General features: G+C 38.5%; 1 protein-coding gene and 1 non-coding gene across 15 annotated transcripts in view; one reads left to right on the top strand and one right to left on the bottom strand.

Moving 5' to 3' along the window:
• Window positions 1-1378, bottom strand: part of Rcbtb2 (RCC1 and BTB domain containing protein 2) — a 38062-nt gene extending 36684 nt beyond the window's left edge. For 10 of the 14 annotated variants that reach the window (XM_026393678.2, XM_077795170.1, XM_077795175.1 and 7 more), the window contains exon 1: window positions 97-614. The gene's annotated coding sequence lies outside the window, so the exon portion shown is untranslated. Of the gene's footprint in view, window positions 1-96; window positions 615-952; window positions 1179-1270 lie in introns of those variants that run through there. The other 4 variants (XM_077795173.1, XM_077795172.1, XM_026393676.2 and 1 more) reach the window with 4 other exon arrangements.
• Window positions 1379-14241: 12863 nt separating this feature from the next.
• Window positions 14242-14347, top strand: LOC113186303 (U6 spliceosomal RNA). The gene has a single exon (XR_003301260.2). It is a non-coding gene; the product is annotated as a U6 spliceosomal RNA (small nuclear RNA).
• Window positions 14348-27148: the final 12801 nt, after the last annotated feature.

Raw genomic sequence — 27148 nt, 5'->3', positions numbered from 1 at the left:
ATACATGCATTTTGTTACAGCCTTGGGCTCTGTTATAACATTTTTCTATAATTTTGCAAAGAACAGAAGCAAAAAAAAAATCCACTCTGAACTCGCCTTCCAACTCAAGGCAGGAATTTCTTTCTCGGCCAGGGCAGAACACTTGGAAAGTTTTCAACTTCTGAAAACCTCAACTTCCGGGGCTGAGCAGAGCAGTACCTTCAAGCTCAAGGTGTGCAGTGACATATCCCCATCCCTCCACAGCAGCTGCAAAACAGTTCGCCTAGCAAAGGAAACTTTTCACAATATCCCTCCACATCAGGACCAAATGTCCACAGCATAAACTATCACAGAGTCTGCGACCGGTTCCAGCCGGGGTGCCAGGGGGTCAGGCTTTGGGGACGGGAGTCACGGGTCGAGGCGACAGAAATGAAAACAACGGCAGCCTAAGCTGAGCCGAGAGAGTAGACGGAAGGCGGGACGCTAAGGCAGGAGCCTCCCAAGGGCTGAGTATCAGCTCGAAGTCCACTTGGACACGTAAACTTAGAAGGGAGTAGCTTCCGAGCAGGTGACTGTCAGGGGGCGACGCCAAACGCGACCCTAGACTGGGGAATTGACGCGTGCGCAGTGGTGCATTGGCCCAAGTCTGGGGCAGGATGTAGCCCCGGAACCAAGAACTCAGCCCTCGCGCGCGGACTCGCGCAGGCGCAAGGGAGCCTAGGTCCGCGGCCTGGGCGAGGGTACAGCCTCCCAGACTCGCGCCCAGCCCCCACCGGGCCGGATTACGCATGCGCGGCGACGCCTTGGCCTTTGGCTTGGGCGCAGCTCTGGCCCCCGGGCCCCTCCCCAGCGGTCGAAGCTGCCGGGTCGCGGGGGCGGGGAGAGGTAGCCCGCTGCAGGGGTACCTGAGAGCCGCCCGCTTCCTGTCCCGCGCCTCCCCTGGGTTTCCTACTCCACCCCTGCACCTCCGTACCTCAGCGCGGGCCGGAGCCGCGTCCGCTCCGCCTCCTGGGTCGCGGTTACTGCTCGGTCGGGGGCCCAGCGCCGCGAGGAGTTGGCGCCTCCCCCTGAAGCGGCCGGGCCTTGGCGGGATGCGCTCCGGTGCCCGGCCGGGAGGGGAAGGAAGGGGAGCGCAGCCGAGGGGAGGGGGCCGGCGACAGCGCCTCGCCCCTCCTCCCCTCCCCGGGTGCCCACTGCCGCCCCCGCCCCTCTCTCTCGCAGAGTCCCCTCCCCTGAGCGGACCCCTGGGACTGGACGCCGAGTGTCCCGCTGGGTCCACCTCCACCCTCACCTTCTCCGGGGTGTAGTCCAAGGTTTGGGGACTTTGTCGTTTCACGTGTAAGGCTTTACTCGGGTTGGAGTAAAGGGCCTGTTCATTCTGCATTCGGAGATCCGGGGTTCTCAACTCCTTTTATCGAGGAGACTGCAGCTCATTGTGTGTGCTTGGCAGCCTTGTCAAAAGTCAGTCAGCCTTTGAAAAGGAAATTCTGTCAGTTTTGACAGTGTGGATGGACCTGGAGGACGTATTAAGAGAACTAGGCACAGTAGGACAAATAGCATGTTATCTCACTTACGTGGAATCGGAAAGAATTGAGTTCACCGAAGCGGAGAGTGGATGAGTGGTTATCAGGGTTGTAAGGGGGCGGGTAGGGGAGATATCATGAGAATACCAATTTTCAGGTAGGAGGAACATGTTCAAGAGATCCATTTACCACGTGGTACTATAATATATACAAAACTTGCTGAGACAGGATAGCAACTTAGCGAAACCATGTCTCAAAATAAAAATAATAAAAGATTGGGGATGGAGTTCAGTGGTAATGGCTGTTGGGTTCCATCTGCAGTTACCACCCCCCAAATGTATACAACATGTTGTATAAATATGGACAATTTTGATTTATCATTTTAAAAATAACATTTAAATGACTTTTTAAAAGGGTTAAGGACCAGCTAGGCTAGTTGGTACACACCTGTCATCTAGCAACTCAGCCTCTGCAACTTAGATCTTTAGTGATATAGTAAAAACCTGTCTCAAAATAAGCTATGGGGATATAGCTCAGGGGTAGAGTGCCCCCCTCTGGGTTTAATTCCCCTGTATAAAACATAGACACACACACACACACACACACACACACACACACACACAGTACCGGTAATTTCTTGTGTACTTTCTCAACTTGGACTCTTTATAGTACATTGTCTCAATCCTCAGATAACCTAGCCCTGTTTTAAAGATGAGACAGTGGAGATTTAAGTACCTTGCCTACGGTCACATAAATAGTGAGAATGGGGCCAGGACTCAAATTCATGTCTTATTCCAGTCTGTAACTTTTCACTTGGCCCTGTAAATGAACTAGAATGGTAAATGGGTCAAATAATGAAAAGCCTTGACAATGTAATAGCAAGATGTATCACAAAATTCCACAGAAGATTTTAAGCAGGAGCATGACACAGTGCCCTCCAGTTGAACCCATACTCTGTTGTTCTCATGGGTAGAGATGAGTCTGGAGCCAGGGAGACCTGGCTGAGACTATTGCCTTAGCCTAGGTGAACACCAGCCAACCCACCAGCAGACCTTAAACTTACTGCAACAGTGAGTGGGCTTAAAGGGAGAGGAGAAAATGGATTTGAGAGTAGTTTAGGAGTTGAAATCATCAAAATGATGTGGAAGATAGGGAAGAATGTTAAATGAGTCAAACATTTAATATTTTCTAGGCCTCAAAATCTTTGCCTTTAAAGTGGAACATTGGACTATATGTTAAATATTTTACAAAACCAACTTTAGGCTGATACCAGAATGTGGCAAAAACAACACCTTTTGTATTGAATTTTTAAAAAAAAAAAAAGGAAAAAAAAAACTTAAGTAAAACATAAACAAATATAATCTAGCGAAAAATTTAAAAGTTTGTGTACCATGACCAAAATTGAGTTTATGTTGTGGGACTTTTGTCCCAGACTTTTGGATGAGGGCTGGTGAGCTGGGGAAGAGGTGAGAAAAATTCACAAAGGAAGCAAATAAAGAGTTTATTGGCTGGAGATAAGCTGCTGCTGCTATAGACAGGGGGGTGGGGAGATAAAAGACATTTGCTCACCCACTCAGAGGGCATCTGGTCTATATGTTTCTGAGTTCTTTGTTCGCCTTTGGCGGGCTTTTTGCTAGGACTGGTTTGTGCTGAACAAAGGGTGATTGACAGATTCCTACACTTTGCCCATAGTGCGTATTGCATGCTCCAAAACCTCCTTCCCAGGTTTTACATTAAATATATGAGATGCAGTTAATATATATGGGGACGTGAAAGGAACCTTTTCCTTAGGTTACTCAGGATCAAACTTGGCTCTCTATTCAGGCTCCTTGGGATGGTCAGCTGAAAAACAGCTCTTTTCTATTTAGACTTCAAGGAAGTTAGCTCCTTGGATAACAATTGAGGTAGGGTGGGACTTTGAACAAGTGTCCCTGATCTGTCCTGCCTCAGTTTATTTCAAGGATATTAATATGATACAGTGCTAATAAATTAATACACTTATACATAATAGGTCAAATGAACAGGAATGTTTTGATTTGTGATGGGAAAATGTTTCATAAAATTTAATACTTATCCCCAGTCTTTCTTATTTTTTTATTTTGGGACAGGGTTTTACTGAGTAACCCAGGCTGGCCTTGAACTTACGTTCTTCCTGCCTCAACCTCCCAAGAAGCTGAGATTACAGGCATGCACCAGTATTCCATTTATCAAAGAAACCTTTAGTAAATGACGATAGTCACACACTGAAAACTAGTTTCATGCTTAATGGTGAAATTCTAACATATCTGATAACCATAGAAATAAAACAGTGGTGCCTACTTATCCCTTCTAAATGTTGTAATGCTGTTCTGGAAGTACTGGCTTATACAATTAGATAAGATCTTAATGTAAGAAATGAGAGCTGAAAAGGATGCAGAAATTTTATTTCACTAAGCAGTTAGATTTGTGGTTTGAGGTATGCATGCAGTCCCTTTTCAATTTCTGACTGGTCAAGTTCAGAGGCATTTTGTGCATGTCTGCCCCAGAAGATGAAGCAGTCACTGTGCTATGATAGCACACAGTCTAGGTGCAGTGATAGCTGTCCCATGGTAGGTACTGGGAGTGATTCTTATGTGTCTCTTTCCTATAAGGCTTAAGGGAAAATAGTTAAGGCCCTTTCCCAGAAGGTATCTAACCTTAAGTCCACTTCCTTGTGCCTGAAAAGGCAAGACAAGCCCAAAGATAGGTCATTTGCCCCAGGCATCAGAGCAAATGTTCTTTGTTCTTTTCTGAATTGGCTTTTCCCAGCATTACAGGGACAGGAACTGGCATGAGGATGGGGTTCTAAGGCAGAAATAAATAGGGCAGGTTTCATGGCCTGCCTGGTTCTAAGTTTACATATACATAATATATGTATACGTGGTATAATGGTGTTCCCTAATTTTGTTCAACATTAGAGCTTGGACTAAAACCCTCAGCTAGTAATAGGGATCATTTGCCTTGCTTTGTTTTTCTGTGTATGGACTTCTTCTGGGGACCTGATAGAAGCAGGTCAAGGACAGGATTTGGGTTTTCCTGGATTTCTTGGCCACACACCACTTTAATTGCTCTTATTTTTGGCATGACCTAAATGTACCTCAAAAACCAAGAAAATAAACTGAAAAAAAACCTTTAGAAATAATAATGGAGTTTAATAATGTTATAAAACTACTGATAGACAAAAGAAGACAAAATAAAGAGAAACATCCTATTTTTAGATAAAGAACCCAACAATGTAAGGAGTAACTTCTCCTAAAATTAATCTATAAATCTAGTGTACTATCAGTAAAAATCCCATTGATTTTAATTTTTTTAAAAAAGTTAAAATCTAATTGAAAACCTAGAGTGGTAGAGGAAGACAATTTCTGGAAGATGATTTATCTTTATGTATTAAATTTGTCCGATGACTTAACAATCCCATCTTTAGGAATTTACTAGCATCCCAAGATGCATAAAGATAGATATCACAACATTGTTTATAATTGGGAAACATGGTAGCTTACTCCACTCAGGCTGCCATAATGAAATACCTTAGACTGGATAATTTATAAACAGTAGAAATTTACACTAATGGTGGCTGGGAAGCACAGAGTAAAGGCACCAGGAAATTTGATGTCTGGTGAGGATTTGCTCTTCACTTCAGAGACCGACTCTTGTTGCTGTGTCATATACAAAGAGGGAACGCTGTGCATGGTGGAGGGGACAAGGGAAGTCCCACAAGCTTCTTCTAATAGGGGACTATTCCTTTCATGAGTGTAGGGCCCTTATGACTTAATCACTTCCCTTTTCCCCAGGCCCCACTTCTTAATATTAACACATTAGGTATTAGGTTCCATGAATGGGGGCAAAGAGGGGGCACCAACATTCACATTCACATGGAAAATAGCCTACATATTCTATGGCAAATTAGTTGGGTAAACTACAGTATGGCATACTTTCTTTTTCCTTTTTCTTTTAAGAAGAAAGCCATACTTTCTTTTTCCTTTTTCTTTTAATTAGGGAAAATTACCCCCATTATATATATATAAGTGTGGAGGGGTAATTTTGATGTGTGAATATGTAGACATATACATACATTATGTATGTGTTAATATTTATATATATACATATATATATACATATATACATGCATTATGTATGTGTTATATAATGCATGTAAAGATATATGTATATATAATATGTATATGTAATGGGGATAATTTTTCCTAATATATGAAATAGAATATATATGTATTTTTATGTGTACATATAAAATGGAATAATAAACAAAACCCATGTACCCATCATTCAGCTTCAACAATTAGCAACTCATGGCAAAACTTGTTTCATTAATACTTCCATTATCCCCACTATCATTTTCTTTTGAAGCATGTTACATAGTTATGGTAAATAGTTAAGCATGTTAAATAGTTCAATGACTGTCTCTAAAAGATAAGAGCTCTTTTTTTAAAAAAAAACTAAACAAAGTACTTTTATCTTACCTATAAAAACAAACACTAATTCATTTATCTCACAACATTCTTTCACAGTTCAAATTTTCAAGTGCCTCATAAGTGCCATAATTTTTTTTAACAGTAGTTACTTGAGATTCAAAGAAGTCAACACATGACAGTTGGTCTATATGTTTTCTAAGTCTCTTTTAATCCATATATTTCCCCCTCTAACATCTTTGTTTCCTTGCAACATATTATTTATTTATTTTGTGTATTGAGAATTGAACCCAGGGCCTCAGACATTCTTAGCAAGTACTCTATCACTGAACAACATCCCCAGCCTTTTTAAAATTTTATTTTGAACAGTGTCTTGATAAGTAGCACAAGGGGGCCTCAAAGTTGTGTTCCTCTTGCCTCAGCCTCCCGAGAAGCTCCAATTACAAATGTTCACCACTGTGCCGAGCAGAACCCAGATTATTTGTCCTCAGATTTTCCAAAATATGATTTATCTCAATCCAGTTAGAATGGTGATCATCAAGAATGCAAATATCAATAAATGCTGGTGAGGATGTGGGGTAAAAGGTACACTCATGCATTGTTGATGGGACTGGAAATTAGTTTGACCACTTTGGAAAGCAATATGGAGGTTCCTCAAAAAACTAGGAATGGAACCACCATTTGACCCAGCTATCCTACTCCTTGTTATTTATCCAAAAGAACTAAAATCAGCATACTATAGAAACATATGCATACCAATGTTCATGGCAGTGCAATTTACAGGTTCTGGAACTGGCCTAAGAACCTGTTAATAGATGAATGGATTAAAAAAACATGCTGTATCTTCATAATGGAGTTTTACTCAGTCACAAGAAGAATGAGATTATGTCACTTGCTGGTAAATGAATGAAGAGGAGAATATCATTCTAAGTGAAATAAGCTAGACTCAGAAAGTCAAGTATAGAATGTTTTCTCTCATATGCAAGTCAGAAATAAGGAATTAAAAAGGTGGGGATGCATCTGGTGAAAATAGAAGGAGTAGAGGAAGGATATTGAAGGGGAGGGAGGAGGGATGGGAAAGGGAAGGAACTGTGGAATAAAAATGACCAAACCATGCTGTGTGCATGTGTGAACATACCACGATGATCCTATTTTTATGTTTACCTATAACACACCAATTTTAAAAACAAAAGATCAATATAAGAAAGACCAACAGAAGTAGGAGAAGGAGACCAGGGGAAGAAAGGAGGGAGGGAAAGGGGAAGTACTAGGGATTAAAATTGAGCAACTTATGTTATATGCATTTACAAATATGTCAAACAAACCCCACTATCATATATAATGATAATGCACTAATACAAATATTTTTTAGAAGATGACTTCCTCGACAGTATTGTGTCCTTCCACCAGAGGCATATAACCTTGGAGTGTTTCTGTGATGTTGATAGTTATTGGTACTAATGCCTAGATCCATTAATTTTTTTGGACATGGTGATATCATAATTCCATAATTGCTTCTTCACTTATTAGCTGGAATACTTATATAAAGGAAAACTCCCTAAATGGTTTGATTTCCTAGTTTATACTGGAAATACAGGGTAAGCATTTAATTCTCTTAATTTATACTTTTCAAAATAACGAGTTGATTCACTAGTATTCTCCAACCATTGCCAACTAGGTTTGTTGGTTTATATCATTATGAATTTATGAATTTAAATTTACTTCATATATTTCACCCCCCTTTCCTTGTTCATAGAACCCTGATTTTTGTTTAGGTAGTAATGACTCACAGAAAAGAAATCCTGGCTTGTCTGAGCTTGTCATGCCAAGCCATTCTCATTTGGCAGTGTCTGGAGCAGGCATGTGACAGGCCCTGGTCACAGACATGTGGTACAAGGAAATCCAGTAGGAGGTTTCTAAAGAGCCCCCACCCACTCACCCACCAACTTCCTACTCCTGCTTTCTTTCTGTTGTCACAAGATAACTCATTGGAGGGCCACTGCTGAAGCTCAGATTATCCCAGTATGTACATGTGACACATAAGCATGATTATGAACACTATTACTGCATACCTAGACTTGTTGACAGGGAAATCCATCCATGATATGTTGTTGATGTAATACAAATCATTAAACTGTACACATAATTAAACACAGTTCAATTTATACAAGTGTTTACACTGAGATCTGTTTAGAAATATATTCACTTAAATACTAAGAGTGGTCATCTCTGAGTGGTGAGATGTTGGCTAATTTCTACACCTTTTCACCTATATTTTCCACAACATTTAAATTTTTGTGAATAAAAAAACTTTTATAAAAAGAAGTATCATTCTGAGAAAAAAAAATGAAAAAAGATATGATTCTGGGTGATTTCTATTTATCTCATGTTTACTTATAAAGGATTTTTCTTCAAATATACAATCCCATCATAAAAATTATTTTAATAAGACTTCATAATTGGTATCACATGATTTTCTCTATGGCATGATTTTCAGGCAGGAAATGTTTTTATTCTGGAATAACACTTCCTCACAAACATTTTTCGGAAACATTTAAGCATTTCCTGATCTGAACATTTTTGTGGTGTGTGTGTGTGTGTGTGTTGTGTGTGTGCGCGCGTGTGTGCGTGCATGTAGCTTCTTATTACAATTTACAGTACTCTCTAGCCTACTTGAAAATAATCATCCTGTTAGAAAGACAATTTTCAGAAAAATGTGTTTTGTTAGACACTTTCTATTCACTAAGAAAATAAAATTGGTACAATTTTCACATAGTGGTAAAAATGATAAGCAGTCTCCCCTTAGCCTACATTTACAGGGGATACTGAAAATTGAACCCAGGGCCCCTCTATTACTGAGCTACATCCTCCACTCTTTTTTTTATTTTTATTTTGAGACAGGGTCTCCCTGAGTTATTGAGGGTATTGCTAAGTTGCTGAGACTGAGCTCAAACCTGGACTCTTCCTGCTTTAACTTTCCAAGTTGCTAGAATTGCAAGTATGTGCCACTCCATTCCACTACTTTAACCTATGTTTAGGAAATTTTGATTTACTTGGTTCATTTGATTCTCTCAAGAAACTAAAAATTCTTAAAACTAAATATATTATATCTATGTATACATATATATGTATGTATTTTTTAAGGCAGTTTCTAGAGTAAAATGGAAAGGGAGCTTTTATTTTTATAGTTAATGACCCTTTGCAAGGCTGGTCCTACCAGGCCATCACACAAAGATTCAAGGCAAGGCTGACCATTGCAGTAGACAAAGGAAATAGAATCAGTGCTATTCATCCTGCATTATGATAGTTGCTATGGCAAATTTGATGTAAGAGATAACCTTTCTCTACCAGATCTTAGAATCTAAAATTGATAAGGCCAGGAAAACATGTGGGGACCAAAGGCTGGAGATGACTCCAGAAAGGGAGTCCCCGGGGGGGGCACTTAATGAACTTAAACAAAGGGCAGATACGGTCTGGAGGATGCTGTGAGAGAAACAGATGGACACAGGGAAACAAATTGACAAGTGGCTCTAGGAGTCTAGAGGAATTTCTGCAATGGTTTTGAGATGGGGAGGGAAGGAGAAGGCAGAGATTAAACAAATACTTACATTATCTAGTCTCTGTGGTCATTTCTCTCTTGTTCTTTCTGAGCATCAATGGAGTCTTCAGAAGGATTTAACTTAACTCAGCTGGAATAGGAAAAACTGAGGACAGGGTGATTTCTGTACACACTTGTGTCAGAGCTTTACAGAAGGAATAGCTTGCACCTGGCCGCCAGTATGGACATGGTGAATGTCTGAGTCAAGTTATCTTATGTTTGTGTTTAGTTGGATAGATCCACCCATTCACCTATGATTGACAGTAGGAATCATCGCTCTACACAGATAGAGATGTGACCCTGACCCAGTGTAAAAGTTGTAGGCCATGAATCCCAGGGCTTTAGGTAGTCTTGAAATTCCCTCCCTGTTCTTCCCTTGGAGTCTTCAGTGAGATGTTGCTCCTCCCACCTTCATGTTGGTGCTTTTTAATAACTTCTGGGATGGGGCTTCCTGCTAAAATGGTTAGGGTTAGGGTTAGGTCTTTTAGGGGACAGACTATCCTGAAGTTTAGTCAGAGGTAAGACAAGGCCTTCCTAAGGTTTCTTTGATACAGCAGGAACTCAAACCTGACCTTACCACCCTAGCCTGAGCCAGTGTGGGTCTGGAGAAGATATTGAAGCAGGTCTGTAATCTGGAGGAAAGATTGGGACTATTTCCCCAACAAGCCATTCAGACTGAGGGTCTCAGATCTGTTTTGGGTTAAGAACACAAAACAACTGGTAGAATTACACAACACACAGTCCACTGGAAAATGTTTAAGAGCCCTAATTAGAAAAAAAACTTTGTTTAGACTCTATTATTTAGTACCAGTGTCCATTCGAGCTTCTCTCCTTCAGAGATTCCTATCTGTTTTGCTAGGGTTTGGTGCCTCAGGCCCAAGTCACCAGAGAAACTTTGGAAACCAATGCTGGTTTCATTTTGCAAGGCCGATATAATGTTTCTAAAAGCTCCATAGTATAGTCTGAACTGATGGTCTCGTATGTATCATAGTGGAATGATAAACAAAATGGAAATTTTAACAGTTTTTGTACATTGAAATAGTTACCCATGTAGTAGGATTGAGGTAAATCCAGCTTCAGGGTTTACAACATTAAAGTTGGAAGAGATCTGCAGAACTTTCCTGGCCCTGTCCCCTGAACTGACCTCCAGTACCCACTCAAATGTCTGTTGATCCTATTCCAGGGGACTTCCAGAGCAATATATACAAGGAGAAATGAAGACTAAGACTAGGCAAGTTAGGAATCAAGTATCAGTCAAAGCTTTACAACAGGGATGCAAGATAGGCAGGACTTTTATCATTAAGAAACGAGAAAGATGTGATGAAATGCTTCCTGCCTTTGTGGCCATGTTGCCTGCTCTCTTCACTCACCCCTGGCCTCAACCCACTTCTGCTTCCAGTATCTTCCTACAGGATTTGACAGGGATTTCTTTTGGACTTCTCTTCAGTTGAGATTAACAGTAGCTCTTTCTTGGAACACCTGGTCTTCGAAGTCCTAGGATTCTTTGTCTCCATATAGCTCAACATTCTTTCCTCTCCTGATCTCTCCCTATGACCCAGCATCTCCATCTATTTAATTTCCCAGTTCAACCTGTCTTCCTGGTACCCATGGCCTCATATTCTTTTTCCCTTTCCTCCTCCAATGAGGCCACTTAAACTAGTTCACATCTCAGATTTCCTACATCTACTTGAAAGTTCAGAGGAATTCCTGCCCCAAAGAGACAATCCCCAGAAGGCCTGATGGTTCACTTTTTATTTATTTATTTTTTTAGTGCTCAGGACTAGAAAATGATTATTCTGATGTTCTGATGCCAAGGAGTCTCTTTCTAGCCCTCATCAGAGGATACAGATTGATATATCCCTTTGACTGAATCCACCACTGTGGTATGGAGAATTGTGATAAGGCTGGAAAACCAACACCAGTGAGTCTTACAATTCCCTTTTGTTCACAAAAATATGTGATCATAGGTCAAAGCAAATTTTTATATGCAAGGTTGATGTTTTTAGCATCGTACCCCCAAATCTCCTGTCTCTGATTTACCTTTGCCCTGAGCTGATTTGGCTTTAAAATATAAATTAGTGATAAGACATGTATGTAGCATTATTTGATATGTGGAGCCATGGCAACAAAAACTTCTTTTAAAGAAAAAAGGAATGAACAATTATTGAGTACTACTGTACAGGAGACAGGGCACATTTAATCATAATGATATTGATAATATTCATAGCATGCTATTATGTGTCAGGCAATGTGCTAAGATCTTACTTGTGACCTATCTTAATCCTCATAATAACTTCATGAGATAAGCATTGTATTACTGTCCTCATTTATAAAATGAGGAACTTAAGCTTAAAGAGATGAGGCAACTTGCTTGAGATGAACTGGGTTTCAAACCCAGATCTATCTAAATCCAGCACCTTTTATATAGTATATTAGAGAAATGGGGAACTGACTCATATGGCATAACTTGGACCTGATACAGTCAGATAAGGATGAGAAAAAATGAGTTTTTAAGTAGATTATTAATTTCATCTCAAATTTTCAATATATTTAGGCTATGAATGTAGATTTCAATGAAACTTTGGAGACCATTTCATGAGCTGAGAATACATACATGTCATTGTTTCATTCTATTTGTAGTTTTTGTTACCAAAAAGAGTTACATGGTAAATTTTATATTAATAGATAACTAGTCTTAATTTTAAGCAGAAATTTTCTTTTTAAATCTAATAGGCAAAATATATAGTCTCATTTTTTAAATTATTTGCTTTTGACTAAGAAAAAGAATAAATATAAAACCTAGCTGTATTGACTTTCGTGTTTCAGACCCCTTTTAACTAGTTATTTAAGACTCAGTCCAAATGTTTCCTCTATCCTTGGAGTTAGGGGGTCACAAGTATTTGTTTGTAGGAGGATTCAACCATTCAGCAGTCTCAGGATTGGGAAGCCAAAGTCTCTCCAACAGTGCCTTATAAAGCAAATGAATTTAGGAATTTAAAACTAGCTTCTTTCTTCAAAGGATGTTCTTTTCTCCCCATGAAAACTGGGTTGGAAAAATAAAAATTTATTCACTCTTTTGTTTCCTTTTTCTTCTTCTCAGTACTTGGGATTAAAACCAGGGGCACTTAACAACTGAACCACATTTCCAGTCCTTGTTATTTATTATTTTGATGGAGTCTTGCTAAGTTGGTTAGGGCTTTGCTAAGTTGCTGAGGTTGGCTTTGAACTCCCGTTCCTCCTGCCTCAGTCTCCCAAGCCACTGGGATTATAGGCATGCGCCCGCCACCTTGCCCGGGTTTACTTTTTAATTTACTTTTTTAAAAAAGTCTCTCGGGCCTTTTAGTCAGCACTTGCCACCCAGAATTTCTCTCAATCTATTCATTTCAACTCCTAAAATGAAATCACAATCCTCACTGATCAATCTGGTTCAAAAACACACATATATTCTCAATATTAGATAAATGCATATTAATATCTCCACTTAGAAAATCCTCTTATTTTAAAAAGGTAACAAATTGGATTTATTGTAGCCATATATCATTAAATATACAAAAGAAGGCATTTGTCCTCAGTTAAGAAACCATGCAAATCAGCTACTCTAAGACTTCATTTCACTATTGTCAGAATGGCAATCACCAAGAATACAAGAAACAATGAATGCTGGCGAGGATGTGGGGGGAAAGGCACACTCATACATTGCTGGTGGGACTGCAAATTGGTGCAACCATTATGGAAAGCAGTATGGAGATTCCTCAGAAAACTGGGAATGGAACCACCATTTGACTCAGCTATCCCACTCTTCAGCTTATACCCAAAGGACTTAAAATCAGCATACTATCGTAACACAACCACATCAATGTTTATAGCAGCTTAATTCACAATAGCTAGACTATGGAGCCAACCTAGATGTCCCTCAATAGATGAATGGAAAAAGAAAAGTGGTCTATATAGGTATATATATTCAATGTAATATTACTCAGCTTTAAAGAGAGTGAAATTCTTATGGCATTTGCCAGTAAATGGATGGAGTTGGAGAATATCATGCTAAGCGAAATAAGCCAATCTCAAAAAAACAAAGTCCAAATGTTTTCTCTAATATGCAGATGCTAATTCACAATAAGGTGGCGGGGTGGCATTAGAGAAGAATAGCGTTACCTTAGAGATTAGATTAGGTAGAGGGAAGTGAAGAGAGGGGAAGGGAGGGGATGTGGGGATAGGAAAGATAGGAGAATGAAATAGACGTTTTTACTTTATGTATATATGTGACTACATGACCAATATGATTCTGCAACATGTCACTCAGAAGCATGAGAAATTATATGCCATCTATGTATGATATATGCATTCTACTGTCATGTACAGCTAATTAAAACAAATAAAAATTTTAAAAAGAAGAAGAAGAAGAAGTTTAGGGGGAAAGTGTATCCTCTCTGTAAGCTGACCTGCACTGTATACCCCACCCAGAGAAACACCACTGGGAAGGCAGAGGTTAAATAGACCCATAATATCAAGTCTTGGTAAGCATGTGGGGAACAGGTATTCTTGTTAGGAGTGTATGCTGAAACCTCCTCTTTGTGGTGTAATTTGGTAAATATTGATCAATATTTAATATAAACATATTTTGACATATTAACCCTATGTGTTAGTCAGTTTTGCATTCTGTGACCAAAATATCTGATAAGAACAACTTAGAGTGCCACTTCGGCAGCATATATACTAAAATTGGAATGATACAGAGAAGATTAGCATGGTCCCTGTGCAAGAATGACACAGAAATTCATGAAGCAGTCCATATTGTGTTTTTTTTAATATTTATTTTTTAGGTTTCGGTGGACACAACATCTTTATTTTATTTTTATGTGGTGCTGAGGATCGAACCCAGCGCCCAGCGCATGCAAGGCGAACACGCTATCACTTGAGCCACATCCCCAGCCCCATATTGTGTTTTTTTTTTTTTTTTTTAAAGAAAAACTTAAAGGAGGGAAAGACTCACACAAACATATCCAACAATAGTGTTGTATTCTCTGGACATCTCTTAGCCCAGTCAAGTTGACTCATAAAACTAACCATCACAAGAACCAGAGACCTTCCTAATACAAACCTACATATATAAGATTGAAAAGAACATTTTCACCTGAGTATTTCCACAAGAAGCTATCAAAGAACTCCAACTAATATTCCCACATTTTGGGCCATGCTCAGAATAAGAGGTCCTTAGGATCTGAGTCTGCTCTGTGACAGTAACCAGGGTGGGAAAAAGGGCTACGGGAGAGGCTCCAGCAATTCTTTCCTTCATACTGGGAGAGATGATTAGGACGTAGGCAATCTAAAATTACAAATTTTTACTGAACCACCCTCATTTATTGCTTTTATTTATATTTATTTCTTACTTACCAGGTAACTGGTAATAACTTTGGTTGTTAAACCAAAGACAGTGAACAAAAATAAATAATTTTATGCAAAAAAGCATCAATGTTATTAATTGAAAACGTTCATTGCAACATTCTCTACTCATTTCTCAAGAATTACTATGTATATCATATCAATACTAGATTTATTTTAAGTAAAGATTCAGATTGGCAAATTCACTTCATTATTCCCTTTCTTTTTCTTTGATAATATAGCTTAGTGACCTATGCTTTTTAAAACTGTGCTCTAATTCTTAATGATTTAAAGGGAAAATGCAACAGTACCACAAAATGAATGAATTTTATTTCTCCATTATTTCTCTTCTTAAAAATCATTATTTGCTCTGATGATACATACAAAAAAGCCCTAAACTTCTTACCTTAGAGGTCAAGATTTCCTTGATTTTCACTTCAATATGGTATCTCTAATCGTATCAGCTAAAATGAGCTCAGCTACAAGGTACAGGGAACTTGTAAGAATAATGAGTTAAAGAAGACAGAAGGCAATTTTGCAATTGTCAGAGACCTAGGCTCTAAATTGTTGCTATGTAGCATCATCGAAATGTGTGGCTTTGACTTGTGGTCTAAGAGGCTTCTCTAGGTCTGGCCATCATATCCATAACCTGACCAAGGAGATGGAGAACAAGCGGAGGAGCACACATATTCCCCATCTCTAAGAACACTTTTCAGGAAGCTGCATACATCACTATATGCATATATCCCGTTGTCCAGAACTTGGCCATATGCCATACCAAGCTTCAAGGGAAGGTGAGAAATATAGTTGTTATTCTAGGTAGCTAGTACCCAGCTATATTTGGGGGCTTCTAACTCCTGAGAAGAGAACAAGAATGGATTCTGTGGGACAATCAATAACTTGTGCTGTACCACCTTCCTCCTCTCCTTTTCTCCTTCCCCAAAGATGGCAATACCAATTTGACCCCTGATCAATGACTGGGTTTTGATTACTCCTGGGGCAGAGCCACTGCACAGATGTATGTAGTTGCACAGATATAACCCTTCTTGGATCCTCTACTCCATTTCTTCCTTCATGCAGCTGAACTGTTAAACTGATCAAGCCTCTGTCTGGAGGATAATCCAAGGATCTTTGTCTCTAGTCTTTCTTCTCATTTATAAATGGTTTATTGCTCCCATGGAAGCAGTTGGCTGATAACTTGCTTTGGACATCCATGGAATATGAATAAAATGCTCCCTTCCACTTTTCCAGAAAGATATGCCTTAAGGATTATAGGCTTGAGGCCAGTTGAGACCTAAAATAAGATTAATACTTTAGTTTTAATTTTAAGTTAAAAAATGCTTGGAATCAAAGTCAGAACCTCAAGAAAATGTTCAAGTAATCAACAATGGTAGCTAAATTGTTCTACTTGATAGAAGGAGCCAAAGAGACTGGAGGTGAAAGGATCAGAAAGAAAACCACCTGCAGCAGGATCAGGGAACAGAAAAGAGAAGTGTCTCTGGGGATTTGCAGGCTGTGTGCTGTGGATATACTTTGTCAACCTCTTTTTTTCTCTTCTATGAAACATCTTGTAAATTTTACATTGTTCATTAGTGGTTTGTATAAGTAAATATATATATATATATATATATTTGATGGACCTTTATTTGTTTATTTATTTATATGTGATATGATGTTGATAGACCTTTATTTTATGTTTATTTATTTATACGTGGTGCTGAGAATCGAACCCAGTGCCTCACATATGCCAGGCAAGTGTGTTACTGCTGAGCCCCAGCTCTGTAAGTAGATTCTTTCTTTCTTTATTTTAGTTGTAGGTGGACAGCATGCCTTTATTTTACTTGGTTATCTTTTTATGTGGTTCTGAGTATTGAACCCAGAGTCTTACATGTGCTAGGCAAGCGCTCTACCACTGAGCCCCAGCCCCAGCCCTAATAATTAGATTCTTGATGGAATTGAAAGAGGAGGAGAACACAGCTGGTTTCTATCACTTGCACGTTCAGAAACCCAAAACAATCTGCCTTTGCCAATGCAGCGGGCATCATTCAATTTGTTGAGCATCTGAAAAGAACAAAAAGGTGTAGGAATGGCAAATTTGCTCTGTCTACTTAAGCTGGGACATCCATCTTGTCTTGCCCTTGGACATCAGTGCTCCTGGTTCCTGAGTCTTCAGATTCAGACTGGGACTTACACAGTTAGCTCCCCTGGACTTGGTGACTAAAGGTCTTTCTATCTAAGTATCTATGTATGTCTGTTTCTTTCTATCTATCTATCTATCTATCTATCTATCTATCTATCTATCTATCTATCTATCTATCATCTAGCCATCCGTCCTATTGGTTCTCTTTTCTAGTGAAGACTGATTATTGTAGTTCTCAACAAATTCTTCAAATAGCTAAAAAAATAGTCTTCTAGTTATTGTTATGCATTCTCATACTATATGTATTACAGCAAGGATATTTTTAACTGAATATTTTGTTTTTGAAATTGAATCTAGGTTTGTTTTTGAAATTAATCTAATACATTTGTTTTATCTTCTATGGTATTCAATTTGATAAATTTACTAGCTTGAGTCATAAAAATGGTTGAATAGCAGCAATTTCATGTGGTTCAACAAATATCACATTGATCTATTTTCCAATTGATGAACATGTAAGCTGTTTTCAATATTTCCTTATTGTGAGCAATGACATCATGAAAATCTAATTATGTGTCTCTTTAAGTATATATATATTTCATTCAAGTGCAAAAGTTTCTGTACAGTATATTCTAAAAAGTAGAATTTCTGGATCTTTAGTATCTACAACTTCTATTTTATTAGGTGACTCCAACAATTCCCTGAAGTGTTTGTATCTACTTTCATTCTTGCCAGTATTGTGTGGGGATTTCTTCATATTGGACAATACTTGGTATTATCAGAAATTCTGCCAATCTGATAGGCATGAAAAGCCATTTCCTTGTTTTTATTTGCATTTCTTTAATTACTGACCTGTATAAAAATCTTTTTACTTTTATATTAATTGTCCTCTTATGTCTTCATTTCTTTGAAATTACTCTTTTTATCACTGTCAGTGTTCTATCTTTTCTTTTTGATGTGTGGAGTTTTTCATGTAGTTAAACCATTAAATCATTGTTAAAATATGCATTGCAAGTATATTCTCTGAATTTCTAGTTTGTCTTTCAATATTTTTTGTTTTATGGTGATTTTAAATTAAAAAATACTTCAATTTAATTGTATTTTCTTTATGAGTTTTGCTTCTTGACTTTGGTGTAGGAATTAGTTCTACCCTGTGGTCATAAATATATTCTTCTATATTATCACATGAAAGTCTTGAAGTTTTGCTTTTCACACTTGAATCTTTAAAACAACTGGAATTGAGTGCACATATGGTACAAGATGAAAGGCTAATTTTTTCCTTAATATGGAAACATATTGTCCCCACATCACTTATTTACTTCATTTGTCTACAGAATTGTAATATCACTTCTTTCATTTGTTATATTTACACACATGCAAGTACTTTTTCTTGATTTTTTTTTCCTGGTGAATTTGTCTGCTTTGCCAATGCCAAATTGTTTTACTTTCACAGTTTTATGGTAATTAATATCTGGTAGATTGACGTCTTTTTTTTTTTCTTCAAAACTATCTTATTATTCTTGATCTTTTACTACATCATCTGAAATTAAGGGTCAGCTAGTCAAAGCCCAAGATAAATTCTTCTGAAAATTTGTTGGCATTCATTGAATTTATAGATTATTTTGGGGAGACCTGACATCTTTAGCATACTGAGTCTTCCATGAATATAGTCAATTTCCTTGTTGATTTAGGTCTCCTTTAAGTTACTAAGTGATACATTACAAGGTTCTGCTTTCATAAAGGTTTTTTTTCATATATTTCATTTTACCTGTATTTCTAAAATGCTATTATAAATGCAATCATTTAAAAATTACACCCTAATTGGTTATTGCTAGAATACTGAAATATCATTTATTTATTTATTTATTTAGAGACAGGGTCTCACTGTGTTTTCCAGGCTAGTCTTGAACTCCTGGACTCAAGGGATCCTCCTGCCTCAAGGTCCCTAGTAGCAAACACAAAACACTATTGTGCCCAGCAAACACAGAACACCTGCCATTGTGCCCAGACACCAATGATATTGCTTTAGTATCATACCACCTTGCTGAACTCTCTCAGTTTATTTATTTAATTATGGTACGGGGATTGAATCCAGGGGCCCTTAACCACTGAGCCACCTCCCCAGCCCTTAAAATTTTTTCCTTAATGTGGCAAATTATCTTAATAGGTTTTCACATGTTAAACCATTAGGATAAACGCTGATTACTCAGGGTAATCTTTTACATGCATTGATGAATTTGGTTATCTATCATTCTGTTTGTATTTGTAACTATATTCATACTTATAATTATGTATAATTTTTCTTTCTTATCTACTCCTAACTTGGAAAATGATTCTTCTTTTTTCTACCATATGGAACATTTGGTACAAGGAGAGGTTTGATAAAACTTGGGTGTCAAATCTGGGCATGGTGTTTCCTTGGTATGTAGATTTTTTTAATCTCTGAATTAATTTCTTCAGCAGATGGGGTGGGATTGATAGTCATCTAGTACCCACAAATCTATGTTCATTATTTTCAGCAGTTGTCTGCATGTATTTCTTAGTTCCTTTGGTTTCATCATTACATCCTGTATCAGTGGAATATTTTAAATCATTACCCCTGAGTATAAGTCTAAGTTTTGTATTTGCTCTTGAATCAATTTAGATAATTTCTATTTAAAAAATAGAAAATAACTGAAATTGGAAATTATAGAGTACATCCTCTAACCATAATGGAATCTAACCGGAAATCTGTAAAAGTAAAATAACAGCTAAATCCTTATAAACATGGGAAATCACTTTGTTTTTGTGGGGTGGGGTGGGTACTCAGAATTTGATCCTGGGCCCTCTATCACTGAATTATATCACCTAGTTTTTAAGTTTTATTTTGAGACAGAATCTTGCTAAGTTGCTGAGGCTGGCCTTGAAGTTGTGATCCTTCTGCCTCAGCCTCCCACGTATCTGGGGTTACAGGACTCCCACGTATCTGGGGTTACAGTTACTGGCCAATATGTAAAAATTAAATATATCATTTCTAAATAATCCATAGGTCAGTGAGAAATTCTCAAAGGTAGGAAAGTACATAGAATCGGGTGAATAAACATACAACATGTCAATATATGTGGAATGTAACTAAAGTAGGAAATCTATAGCATTAAATGCTATGTTAGAAATGAGGAAAGGTTTCAAAATAAATTATTTAAGTTTATACCTTAAGAAACTAGAAAATTATAATAAATCCAAAACAAGCCGAAGGAAGGAATAAAAATAAGAGCAGAAGTCAGTACAATAGAAAATAGGACAGCAATAGAGGAAAATAAATGAAACTAAAAGTCAGATCTTTGAAAAAAGTGAATAAAATTGGTAAAACTGTAGCAAAGCTCACCAAAATAAAAAAGAGAAATAAAAAAAGGCAAATAAAAAAAAAAAGGGAAAGACACAAATTGTCCAAAGCAAAAATAAACTAGGTCAGTGGCAGGGCACACACTTGTAAGTCTAGCAACTCCAGAGGCTGAGGCAGGAAGATCCAAGTTCCAGGTCAGCCTGGGCAACTGAGTAAGATCTTGATTCAAAATAAAAAATAAAAAAGGACTAGGGTTGTATCTCAGGCATAAGGTGCCTGTGAGTTCAATCCCCAGAACTAAAACAACATCAAAACAAAAAGTCACTACACCAACAAAAACCTGGAAGCAGCCCAGAGGTCTTTCAACAGGTGAATGGTATGTGGTTTATATGGACTCCTACTCAGGAATTAAGAAGAACCAACTATTGATACAAGCAATGATTGGGATGAACGTTCAGGAAACTATACTGAATGAAAAAAGTCCCATCTCGTTTTACAGATGGTATGTTTCCACATGTGTAACTTTTTTAAATGATAAAACTTTAGAAATGCAGATAGATCAGGGATTAAAGATGCAGGGAAGGGAGAAGTGGGTGTTTTTATAAAAGGGCAACAGAAGAGGTCCTCCTGGTGATAGAATTTTCCCTGTGTTGACTGGAGCAAGGTTGTACAGAACCAAATACATCTGTGCAAATATTTACATGTTGAACTATGGAATAAAATAGGCGGATCGTATCCATGTCAATATTTTGTTTGCAAAAGTTCTACAAAATGGGAGAATCTGATAGAAAGTAGTCTTTGCATTATTGCTGATACCTGCATGTGAATCTACAATTATCTCAATAAAATCTCAAGCAAAATGCTTTACTAAATAATCTATGCATTATTAACTTTTCTCCTAATGTTCTATTTTACATCCTTTATTTGAATTCTTGCATGCATTGACAAAGTAAATTGATTTTGTAGATTACTGCTGAGAGGGGAAAGAAAAAAATAGTACAAAGGACAAATGTGCTTTAACCAGCCGTCAATAGACCGTTCTTGGTTTCAGTGTTTTTTCAGCTGAGTTAGTCATATCAAGAATCATCTTTAATTAAAGGTATAGAACTGCAAGGAAGACACCTGCCTTAGATGTGGTCAGGCAGCACTTTTTTTTCGATAACAAAGTGGTTAAGACCTTTGTTCTTGGAATTCATATTGTGCAGGGCACCAAGGGATGTCTCTTTTCAAACCTATCTGTTCTATCTTTCTACCGCTGCAGAATTGTTCTCCACGCGGCACCGTAATAAATGATGATTACCATCATTAATACTAATAGTCCCAACGACATTATGCAGCATAATGGCTCCAGTGATTATATAGAGAAGTCTGATAGGTCTTATTTTCCTGAGCTCATCCTGAAATTTCTTCTTGCTCAATATTATCTCATTAGTTCTATTTATTTGTGCCTTAAAATGCCTTGCCTGTTACTTCCCTGGTAATTAGAAGCTCTCTGGGTGAGGCGCTTTCATTTTGGTTTTCTTTCCACTGCCTAGAGCATGGTGGGCACCTCATAAGTGCTGTCCCAATTTTGGTGTTGACATCTTCAAATGGAGGCAGGTGGCTTCACAAGCGAGGACAGTTATTGCGTCAACCAGGATGGATTTGATAATTTGCTTCTAACTCATTATTAATACTGGATCTTCTCCAAGCACCTTGATTTTTGGACAGTGAGTGCTGAACACCTGACTTACTCATTCCTGTAAGATTTTGAAAGTCCAACCCCGTCAGTCATTCTTTGGTCGTTCTATTGTTTACAGTAAAGGAAGGTTGACATTTGACAACTGAACATTGATTGTACTATTTTTCAGGTTGTTACGCACAGTACAGATCTATCACCAGATTAGCATCAGAATCTATGAACTTACAAATTTTTAAGCAGGGGAATGACGTACACACACAAAAAATTAACTAAGCAGCAGTTGCACCATCTATTACTCTGATATTTTTGAAAAAGGAAATAACTGATGGAGAGACACAAAAGAACCTAAGGAATTTGCAGGAAGTGTATTTAAATTACAATAACACTGCTGATTAAATAGCCTGGATGCTGTTGTCTGAAAGGACCATGTTTTCTACAGGGGATGTCAGAACAGTGACCTCAGTGGAAGTATCTAGCAAGTGTTCATTGAAATGGACTCGCAGATCAAAAGTACCCACACATCTGCTGTTGAAAACAAATCTGTGATGATAATAATGGTAACTCAGAAAGGGATTCCATTGCAAGGAGAGTTGATGTTGACCAGCATCTACTTGCTGTGTAGAAAAAGCAATCTACATTGACTTGAGAGATTTAGTACCTAATCTGCAGGAAACACCACTGTCCTTAGAGGAAGAAACTTCAGACCACTTATGAGAGAGAGAGAGAGAGAGAGAGAGAGAGAGAGAGACAGACAGACCGACAGAGGCAGACAGACAGACCCTGGAAGAGTTGGTGAGACCTGGAACTGAGCCACAGGGCTACTTATTCACAGGAAGTGTGGTTTCACATTTGAGCAGCTTGGGAGATTCCAGGTGGGTTTCTGTTCTCACGACATAAAATTGTAGAACCAAATTTGGTACCTTTTCTTCAGACCAACTAAATAATGTGCCCAAGCTTGGACAAAGTGTGGGGTGAGGGTATGTTTCAAATGGTTCCTCACCTAGTGGGAGAGGGAACTTAATCATGGTGGTGTCATGTGGAGTGAGGTGGGCAAGGTTAAAATGCCACAGTAGGTTGACTTGAAACTGGGGAATGGAGGATGCAGGGTCAGGGCTCCTGGCTACCACGCCTGTTCTCTAAAGTGACTTAGATCTTAGGAAATGCCATTTTCCAGCTCTGTCTAGGATGATGGGCCTCTTCAACCATAATGACCTCTTTGCCTTGAATTCTTCCCATTAGGTTTCTTTTTCAGTGGTATCTCTCCTCACGATGGCTGCAGCCAAGAGCACTTGGCAGAGAACATTTTATTCCCAGCAGTGCATAACTATCTCCTCTGCTGGTCAAAATGGTCTCAAATACAATCTGTTCTTCATTGAAATCGGAAAATGTTGGCCTTGATTTTCTTCTGCGTGCCTTATGGAACTCAAATGAACCCAACAGCTAAATGTTGACAGAAATCTGTGTTTAAGGGCTAGAGCCATATGCTCCTTGTCCAGGTCTCTGTGCTACAAACCTCCAAGAGATTCATATAGTAACTAACACTGTAACAGTAATTAATAAAGATGCAATTTAATTAACAAATTTTTTTATTATCCAAATGTCCAAAAATAATAATAAGTTGATGGTCTAAGGGAAACACATCGAGATTTTTTTTTGTCCCCAGCTAACTACTAACCTTAAGTGAGTCACCAGACCTTCCTGGCTCCCAGCTTCCTTATCTAATAAAGTAAAGGGACCGGCCTAGATAACCCAAAAGTCCCTGCCTGCTCTAATAATCTGAAATTCTATGGAGGACCAAGAGAAAGTAATCTTCTCCCTACTCATTCTATAAAGTTTCCAGTGATCAGTCCTATTATTCTGGTTGCTTTGTACCCAAACCAAATTGCTTTAATTGTGTAAGGGTAATTATCACACTTAAATATAAGTGTTTGAACTCTGAGGGACTGTGGCCAAAGGAACCTTAACATTAGACCACATGATCTGTCATTTAACTGAAAAGAAAATAAAAAAACCCTCCTCGTCTTTTTTTCATGAACCATCAAGTCGCCCCAGCTTGCAATGGTCTTGATAGGCTTTTAATACACTGTGTGACTCACCAGGAAGACAGAGCAATCGATTCTGGTAACATTTTAGACAGCTTGCTGATAAAAGAGCCCAAAGGAAGATATAGTACGCAGTTGCCAACCAGAGTCTTGGAAGGAGACTGAAAATGAAGTTGCTATTACAAAGGCAGGAAGACACTCAATGTCCTCACGTTTTTTTTTTTTTTGTTTTGTTTTGTTTTGTTTTTGTTTTTTAATGTAGAAATAGAAATTGATAAATAAATGCTGTCTTTTCTCTGGGGTAATTGCAATAATGATTCATGAAAAACTATTCATGCTATTGCAACAAAGAAAAAGTGATGATAATAAGGGGCCATGGGCAAATGAAGGAGGATGTTTCTGCCTGTTGAAAAGATCATCTTCCTTGGTCTTTGTTTTACTTCCTCTTTGGGCTGCTGACTTGTCCTATTATGACAGCGATAAGAGGCACTTTGAGAGGTTTTATAAATACTGACTCTGCAGCTTGCATTTATCAGCAGCTTTGCCCTGGCACCTTATTTAGACAAAAGTAAACGAAAACGAATTGTGCAATGCAATTTATCTTAGAAGTGTGTACTGTGAGAGGAAAAGGATACCTAAAAAAAGTCATAATATACTTGACCAGAGGAAGTAGGAATACAGTTCTAAAGAAGCAGGACTCCCATAGTGCAAATTGCTATGAGCACTCGATATTTTATAGCTTTTTAAAAAATGTCATTGATATCTACATTATGATAATGTAGGTAATTGCTAAGTATAAAATAAGACAACTACAACCATTTTAAGCAGTTGTGACCCAAGATGGTTACCCAACTTGTATACTATTGTTTATGTACATCAAGGCATCTTAAATAAGGAAGAGTTTATCCCCCAGGAGACACTTGGCAATGTCTGGAGGCATTTGTGGTGGTTGTAATATGGGAGGTTCTATTGGTGTGGTAGTCAGTTTTCCATTACTGTAACAGAATACCTGAGATAATCAGTGTTACAAAAGGAGGGTTTTATTTTGGTTCACAGTTTTGGAGGATTCAGTCCAAGGTCAGTTAGTCCCATTGCTTTGGGCCCATAGAGAGGTAGTAGTTCATGGTGGACACTGCATATGGAGAGGAAGCCCATATCACTTCATGGTTGGGAGCAAAAGTGAAATGGGAAGAAGAGACCAGAGTGCCATGATCTGCTTTGAGGGCATGCCTTCCACACCTAAAACCTCCCATTAGGCCCCACCTCCTCAAGGCTCCCCTACCTCCCAGGAGAATCAAGCTGTGGGCCAAGCCTTCAACACATGAGCCTTTGAGGAGTCTCCAGATCCAAACCACTGCAGTTGGCACCCAGTGGGTAGTGGTCAGGAGTGCTGCATCTTACAAAGCACAGCACAACTCCACCAGCAAAGAGCTATTCAGTCCCAAACGTCAGCAGTGCTGAGGTTAGCAAACCCTGATGGGCATTATAAGGATAACTGGGTGTTTCTGTAGGGAAGAGACAACTCTGTTCCTACCAAGTTTGACAATTGACCAAAGATAGGTCAGACATCCAATACCCCAGGCCTGAGGTCAAGGAACTCCCTAACATGGGGCTATTAGGTCATAATTTAAGGTTTCTGATCCAATGTGCATGGCCAGAGGACACTAAACTGCACCTGAGTAGAAAACTCTTTGAAGGATATCACCTATCTTAGGGAGAGTATAAGAAATACTTTATTACCATTTCTTCCTAGAAGATTCTAACCTCTTTCTTATACCCACATACTAACTATAACTCTTCTTAGGTTAGCAAAAGAACAGACTAGAAAACAAACAGTAGTTCCAATGATTAGTCTGTACACAGGCAACTTCATCAGCCAGAGCATGGAGGTGCAAGGGTATGTGTGTGTATGTTAGAGCATGTGTGTGTGTGTTTGTATATGTGTGCGTGACTGTGTGTGCACGTTGCACATGTTCCCCAAATAAGGCAATTCAGATCTCATTTATGTAGACTTCAGGTGATACTCTGTCTCTTCTTGCGATGTTCTGCAGGTAAGTTCACAAATGAGAGCACAAGGGGTGGGTTCTTGAGATTCACTGTGGCTCGTTTGCCTTTGCCACATTAGATCAAAATGTTTTCCACGTAGGCAGTACAGGTGGGTTCCCCAGATTTCTGTTTTCTTTCTTTATTTTATTTATTTGTTTGTTTATTTATTTAGCAGTACTAGGGATTAAACTCAGGGGCTCCTTACCACTGGGATATATCCCCAGACCTTTTTATTTTTTATTTTGACACAGGGTCTCACTAGACTCATCTTGAACTTACGATCCTCCTGCTCAGCCTCCCCAGTCACAGGGATTACAAGTGGGTACCATGGTGCCTAATTGATTCCCCAAATATTTGAGGAGGTTCTAGAGGAGTCTATCTCTATACTCTCATTAAAGATATGCCCACCTTTTGTGTCTCAGGGTCTGTGATATGCATGCCACAAGCCCTTCAGCATTATAAGACTTTAATTTTTGTGTGTGTGTGTGTTGGGGTGGGGGAGAGGGATGAAACTGAGAGAAACTTTGTGTTTTAAATTCATCTAGGCAGGGCTGGGGATGTGGCTCAAGTGGTAGGGCACTCACCTGGCATGTGTGTGGCCCGGGTTCGATCCTCAGCACCACATACAAACAAAGATGTTGTGTCTGCCAAAAACTAAAAAATAAATATTAAAATTCTTTCTCTCTTTAAAAAAATAAATTCATCTATGCTCATTATTAAATTTCAGTCAATATATTTATAGCATAAAGTGAACCCTAAGGTGTTATCTGAATCAAGTGGTGTTCCAAACAGATTGCAAGGTGTTTTAGAACTTCATTATATTTTTTTCCACCAAAGTGGTTACCTAAGTGTATTTATCAACTCCATACATCACCATTTGTAGTTTTCCATTTGCACAATTTGAATCTGGAATGTCCTTAAAGGCCCATGTGTTAAAGGCTTGGTCCCCAGTGTGGTACTATTGGGAGGGGTGGAGTGTGCATGAGGTGG

This window comes from Urocitellus parryii, chromosome 2, assembly GCF_045843805.1.
Source record: "Urocitellus parryii isolate mUroPar1 chromosome 2, mUroPar1.hap1, whole genome shotgun sequence".
NCBI classification, from domain to species: domain Eukaryota; kingdom Metazoa; phylum Chordata; class Mammalia; order Rodentia; family Sciuridae; genus Urocitellus; species Urocitellus parryii.
Note: the sequence above shows the minus strand (reverse complement) of the source record. Positions and strands in the feature narration are given on the sequence as shown.